The sequence below is a fragment of the Camellia sinensis genome, chromosome 2 (genome assembly GCF_055761805.1).
Source record: "Camellia sinensis isolate YWXY chromosome 2, ASM5576180v1, whole genome shotgun sequence".
Classification (NCBI taxonomy): Eukaryota; Viridiplantae; Streptophyta; class Magnoliopsida; order Ericales; family Theaceae; genus Camellia; species Camellia sinensis.
In genome coordinates this window covers 140,858,640-140,866,572 of record NC_138962.1, presented here as the reverse complement: position 1 = coordinate 140,866,572, position 7,933 = coordinate 140,858,640, and positions in this window count along the sequence as shown.

Here is a 7,933-nt window from a genome sequence, read left to right as displayed (position 1 = left end):
AAGCGCGATTTGTAATAGCGCTTTACCCTAGTTTGGGAAAACCGTCCAAACTAGGCCTAGTTTAGGAAATAGGATGCAAAAGAGGCTTAATATGGGAAAAGCCCCCTTTTGTGGCTATTTTAGTCACAAAAGATAAAATAGATTATTTTAGCGACAACAAACAAAACATCACATTCAACTCATAATCATTACACTTTTCTCTTATAAAAAAAGTTAAAAAAAGTTAAAAAGTCATTCCCAAACCAAGCTTTTTAGCCCAGGCTAAAATAGCCAAAAAAGCCAAAAAGCCAACCTACTTCCCAAACGGAGTCTAAGTTATTACTAAGTTATTTCTCAAACTAATGTGAGTTTGGCCGAATATTTTTAGAGTAAGCTGAACCATGTTTATAAAACACGTTTTTGAGTATGTTTTTTGTTCAGGCACACAAAATGAATAAAATCATAAAAGTGTTGTTACAAAACACGTTTTTAATTAACAAAATGTTGTTCCTATTAGCACTCTTATCTATAAGTAATAGCGCTATTTCTAACCACGCTTTTAAAGAAAATTTGTTTTTAAAAGAAAACGTGATTCGTAACTACGTTTTTAACAGAAAGTCATATAAAATGGCCCACCACCCTGAAATTTGCAACCACACTTTTTAAACACTTCTGTTTTTTTCTCCAAAGCCCGAACTAGTTCTCCCTCTCTCTGTTGATCTCTGCTCCCTCCCTCTCTCTCTTCGTGGGTTCTCTGCTCTCTCTCTAGTATATGGACTATCTGTCTATCTCTCTCTCTTTCTCTCAGTTTGAATTTTATTTGTGTTGATTTTGTTTGTAAAAAAGTGAATGTAGGTATATAACAATGTGGGGTTTTGTGAATTCAAATTGAGGAAGTTTGGAAGATAGCATAGTTTGAATACAGTTTGGAAGATAGAATAGTTTTGTGTATTCAAATTGTTTTGTGAATTCAAATTGATACCAATGTGGATAGAATAGGGTTCTTTGAATTGAAATTGGGGTTTTGAATTCACAGATTAAACCCTAGCCCTAGCCTTAACCCAATTCTAGGGTTTCAAATTGAACCCTGGCCCTAACCCAATTCTAGGGTTTTGAATTCACAAATAAGGGCTAGGGTTTTGTGAATTCAAATTTTGATTATTATATGCATTTGTGTTTGTTTGTGAATTCAAATTTTGATTAATTATGAGTTGCACCAATCTCTGTGTTTGTTTGTGAATTCCAATTCTGTGTAGATAGGCCGATGTAGATAGAATCCATGTCCCAAAACCGTAGGAGACACAGATAAATTAAACTTGTTTGTTGCAAATAAAATTATGGATAAACCCAAAATGATATTTGTCACTTTCTTAACTAAGTGAGTCAATCTCAATCATATGATTAACGATTTTACTTCAAAAACATTAATTGATGTTATTAATTGAATCAAATTAATATAAAATTTTAAATCAAATCAATTAAAAATTTATGAATCAAAATAATATATGAGACAAAATACAAAAACTATCAATTTAAGTTAATTTTATCCACTAAACATTACCACTTTCCCTATCTTGATTCCGCGGAAGATCCAAGGCTACCGGTTGGCAAGCTATCAACTTGCAACCGAAGGCAAGAAAATAAAACGAAAACAACAAAATCAAGTAAATTCTATTGTAAAAAAGATTTTTTTTATTTTTTATGATTGTCAGACAAATCTTCACAAAAATAATAAAAAATAAAAAATTTAGTCATCGATCTGTATTGAAGAGTATTGTTCGAACACATAGAATGCACTACGAATTTCATTATAATAATCTAAACCATTTGTTTTTTATTTTAAATTTTCCATTATTTAGTGTTTTTAGAGTACTACTTTACATTATTCATTTTTTGAAAAAGTGAGTAGTCACCTTCGAGTGACAATTGAAGTACTGATTATGTGGAGCGTGTTTAGCAATGATTGTTTATTACTAATCCATATGTGGGCTTTTAATGGAATGTGACTTTGTGCAGCGCGACTTAGATGCTTTGTTTTTTCCTCATATTTCGGATTTGAATTATTAGTCACATTAATACAACCACATGGCAATAGTGTTGACAAACAACTATATAAAGGACTGAAGGAGTGATGGTAAACACACAACCTTTCCACTCAGTTCTCCCTAAGAAAACATGGTGTCTTAGGTGCACCAATGCAAATGCAATACAAAGAAACACATAAATGTAAACAAAACAACATATCATGATGTTCGAGTCAAGTCCTCTAAATCCCCAACGGAGTCACCAGAAACTGTAGACCGCCCGAACTTGTAACAACCCAGATTTTAATTCTTCTGTAGAATTTATACTAATATTATTTAATCACAGTTAAAAAATATATAATTTATTATATACTATTACGTGTAATTTTGTTAAATAATAAAATTATCAAAAGTTTTGGGGCAAAATATAAATAATTAATTAATTTACTATTGGTATATAATAAAGTGTAATTTAATTAAGAATTAAATTATTTATATAATTATATTAAAAACTTGGGTCAAAGTGTAATTATCGTAAATATTTATTAATAGATAACTATAAATCTAATCGAATCTGTGATTGAATCTGGATAAGGATTCGGCTTGGCCACGTGTTGGCCAGGTGTTGCGTTCATCTCTCTATAAATAGGGAGAGGTGATCCGGAGAAAGAAAGGAAAAAGAAGAAAAGAAAGAAAGAGGGAAAAAGAAGAGAGAAATAAGGAAAAGAAAAGGAAAAGAAAATAGTGGAAGTCGAAAGGATTTTTGGTAGTGGAAAGAAATAGTAAGGTATTAAAGTTAAGATGAGTTATATTATACCTTGAGTTACCCTTATATATTTTACGTATGTTTTGACTTACCAAAATCTGTTTTATACAAGTTATGTTTTATTAGTATATTAATAAAAGTTATGTTTTATAAAGGTTTCAATTACGTGGTTTACTTTCTGAACCCTATTTGTTAAAAGGAAACCCATAGATATGTTTGTTTTACTTTTAAAAAATATTTAACTATGACTTTATATACAATTATGTTTTGTAAGTACCACCACGGGAGTCCCACGCCTTGGGGGACTTAAATAACCATTGGCCTCTGTTTGGTTACTTTGTGGCCCTCTGATCCATTGACCTCTGTTCTGTGCGGAGCAAAGTGCTGTGCGGAGCTAAGTGCTACACTATTGTGGGAGCCACCTCTAGAATCCGTACGAGCCACCTCTTGAGTCTGTACCTCTGTTCTGACTGTCACTCCTGTGACTTCTGTTCTGTTCTGTTCTGTACCGTGGTTATGGTCATTTACTTACATAATTTCTGTATTTCAGTTTCTGCTACTCAAATGATTTATGTACCAAACTGAGTTATATAAATGTTTTGGCCTAATTAACGATCCATAGTTATTTCGTGTCCCTTAGACTCTTAGTATAATATTTCTTACTTTGCCAAGTGCTTATAGTTGTTTACCAATTTTCAGGAAACAATGCAATTCAGAAATAGCTTTTGGAAAGTCTTAGATGCAGGGCTGTGGAGTAGACACACACAACACTTTTATGATATTTTTCTATGTAAATATCGGCCTTTTTGGTCAATACATTTTGTTATAAAAATAGAAGCTCAAATGATTATTTTGGTACCCTCATTTAAATTTTACTTCCGCTTGCGTTTATTGATTTGTTTAAGAATTGGTTGGAGGTAACCTCAGTTACTGGTCATCACGATGCTTAACCCTTGGGTACGGAAAGCAGGTCGTGACAGAACATCCTTCGCGCTCCCCCCCTTTCGGAGAGGGTGCGGATTTGGTTCATGTTACAACAGTTCGGACTCCTGTCACGGTTTTGAATCTAATCTCACAAAGTGCAATGTAAGACTGATAAATCACCAAAGAGTCCAATCCGGCAAATCATTTTGGAAAAGCAGATTTTGAATCAAAAATGCCAAGCTGGACTGCTTTGCCAAATTTCAGAGTTGCCACCTAAATATTTTATTTTGGGAAATTTAGGAAACCCTGACTCGTGCCTAAGGCCACGCATCCGTCATCACCAAAGTTGCCTCGGCTCGGGAACTTGGGTACGAGAGGGGAAGGTCCTGAAATGAGCACCACCGATCGCCCGATCAAAAATCGGCCTCTACTAACATGATATGTTATTTTTGAAAACACATGTGTTCTTATTCCGGTTTATTAACCTAACTTACTATGTGATGCGCACAACACACAAGTATAGACTAAATCACTCAATTTGGAACAAAACATCTCATGTTTATTTTCGAAAATGGTTTGAAGTTGCTACCCTCAAGTAGGCTAAAGTGCGGATTTGCCACCCTTAAGTGGGCTTAAAATATGATGATTTGCCACTTCAAGTGGGATTAAAACTCACATTTTGATGAATTGTTCTAATTCAAGCAATGAAGCCTTCATCCACAGGCATTCATGCAGTTAAAGCATTTAAGCAAATAGCCTCATGGCAAGCATGCTAAACATGGCAACATACACATCTCATGCAATATGCTAAAGCGTAAACACTTACAGTGTACTCTGAGCCAAAATAGAAAACTAGTTAGAAATATGCATGATCCTAACTATGTTAAGTTCCGAATGCAACATATGCAAAATGCAACTAAATAGGCTGGGCTATCTAAGACGGCATATGAATGCAACAATTCGATAACATGCTTTGAAACACATATTCAAGTAAGTGTATTGAAATATGATGCAGTTTGAATGATGCGCCGAGCCTGGTGCATGCGAGACAAATGAATGAATGCAAACATGCAAGCATAACGTATGCTAATTGAGATATGCCCTAAACTAACCATCAAAAGCTGATAAGTAAATGAGAGAAAGAAAAGGGGTTGAAAGACATGCACACACACACGTACCCTTATTACAACACTATGCCCTCTCGACGGAGGGTCCAAATAAACAAGCCAAGCTAAGCTACTTATTACAAAACAACTAATTAACTAACTTAGCTAATTAATTACAAACCGAATTGAAACTAGCTATACTAAGCTAATTAGAATATTACAAACATGAATTGAATTAGCTAAACACATTGAATAATTAATTACAGAAAACCGGCAAATTAACTAACTAAGTAAAGTAGTTAAAATGGCCTCGAGGGGAGGGAAACATGTATGCTCGGTTTGCTTCACCTGGAAATGCATTGCTTTGCCATGAGTTGTCTCTGTTTGCACTCGAGGTGACCTCAGAGCATCGAACACACTTTCAGGCTGCACTTGCCCCAAAACAAGAGCATTTTGGAAAATTTTGCTGCAAGTGGCTGGCCAGCCACTTCAACTGGTCGGCAGGCTACCTCAACTGGTCGGCCAGCCACTTCAACTGGTCAGCAGGCTAGTGCAAGTGGCTGGCCGGCCACTTCCCTTTCCAGAATCCCAACTTTGCTGCAACAGAGATCAACAAAGGCACAACAATGCATTTACAAGGAAATGTGTGTACAACTACTCTCCTTATCATTTCTCAAGCTCAAAGGAGCGTAGTACTCGACTCTCAAGCCACCAATCACGCGTCTCAATGCACGATGGCCAAAGAGCCAAGCTCGCACAATGTTAGTAAATGCACAAACAACACATAAGAGCCTCTAGCTCTATCATGCATGATCAAGAGGGTTGGCGACCAAGAAATGCAACACGTTTCATCACTTTGAGTATGAAACGTGCCACATTCCTTGTGTTTGGATTCATGTCTGATCCAAACACAATGCGATGCAAACAAGATGCTCATCTTTCGATACTAAAATGACATGCACAAGACTCTATCATGCAAGCAATGCATGCAAGACATGTTAAGGAGCCAAGAGCACTAAAACAAGTGAAGGACATTACACATGAGGCATGCATTATCAATCTCAAATGGTCAAACCAACTATGGATAGACCTACATCATGCCAAAACAGTGGCAAAATCATGCTGGAAATGAAGCACCAAAAGCTACAACAACATGCTCATGCATGGGCTCGCAAGCTAGGCATTAAACACAACTCTCAAACACAATGACAGAGTGATAAATAAGAGAGTATAGCAGAGATATAGGCACTGAAATCATATGCCAAATGATGACATATCATGCAAACAACACTAGTATAGCATGCAAGAGGATTTTATGCATTAACGCTAATGAAGTACAAAATATTAGGACTATGCAATACATTGCTCAATGGACTAAACTAGCCCTAAACAGTCCTCATGCATGCCAAAACAGTGGCTAAAATGAACCATGAAGATAGCATGAAGAGCAAGAAAATGATGTTCATGCATTGGCTCGTAAACGAGGCATAAGGCTCCACTCTCAAACACAATTAAAGAACGAAATATATGAGTGTATGATGGAAGTATATGCTCTGAAATACCATGCCAAATGATGCCATATCATACAAACATCACAAATAAGGCATGCTAGGGGTCTCCAAAACACAAGACTAGCAAGGCATTTACACTATAGCTATACAAAACATGACATGTATGACCAAAACCACTTGGAACAGAGTTTAAGCATGCTAAATCAAGACCAAAAGCATGCTGAAATAGATCTAAAACAAGCTAGAACAATGGGCCAAAACACCAAGTATGCTAGGCTAATGAGTGGTATTACACTACAAGTACCAAAATCAAGCAAGAGGTGACCCCACCAACCAAAATTAGAATTATAACATGGAAAAATAAGACAAAAAACATACTGAGATGGTAGCCCAAAAGCTTAGACAAGCATGCATACAAATTGGCTCATAAGCAAGGCATAAGGCGTGACTCTCAGAAGCTACGAAAGAGTCGAACATGTGAGAGTATGACTACACCATATACACTGAAATCATGTGAGAAATGAGTTTAAAGCATGCGAACAACCCAAGTAAAGCATGCTAGAGACTTGACACACAAAGCTAGTCAAAGCCACTTATACTACAACCATACAAGGCAAGCCTCACATGGCCAAGACCACCTAAAATAGAGCTAAGGCATGCTAAAATAATGGCAAATACATACTGCGATAGAGCTAACACAAGCTAGGATGAGAGGCATAAAGCATGATGCATGTTAGGCCAACAAGTAGGATTGCACTACAAGTGCAAAAACTAAGCAAGAGGTGACCCCACCAACCAAAATCAGAGCTAAAGCATGCTAAAACTAGAGTAAAAGCATGTGAGTGCATAGCCAAAATAAGCTAGAATGATAAGCCAAAGTAGCAAGCATGCATGACTAAATAGCAAGATTACACTACAAGTGTAAGAAGCATGTATGAGGTGACTCAACCAAGCCAAAACAGAGCTATGCCATGCTGAAATAAGGCCAAAAATAAGCTGAGAACAAGCCAACACATGCTAGAAAAACATGCTCAATAATTAGGCCAACAAGACAAGCAAGCAAGACAAGAGGAGAGGGGACCACCCTCTCCTATTTGGGGTCTCAAAACCACCTTTTCGCCCCTGAAATTCCTCTGGAATTCAGTGGTTAAAAGGCCCAAAAGTGATAGTCTTAAAGGCTTTAGAAAGTAGCACAAAACAAAGCAAAATAAGCCACAAAAAGGGGGTAGACCACCCCCAACTCAAACAAGGCCTCAAACAACCATTTTAAACACTTAAAAACAAAGGTTTTTGTAGTTGACAACTAGGCCAAAACAAGCATGCAAAGGTGGCCAAACACTTGATCAAAATAAAGCTTAAAGAGGGAAGACACTCACCCTTGAAACACAACTTTAACACAGCAACTTCTCTGAGCTAAAACCAGCTTTTTGAGTCCAAACAAGACCCTCAAGTACCTCAGCAACAAGATAATGGTGTTTCACTAGGTGTTGTAGTGCAAATGTGTGATGAAAACACACTTTAAGACACAATATATAGAGAGAGAGCAAGAATCCTAGAGGGAGAGAGACAGAATTTAGCTCTGAGATTTTGTGAACCCCAAACAAGGGGGAGGGACCTTCCCTT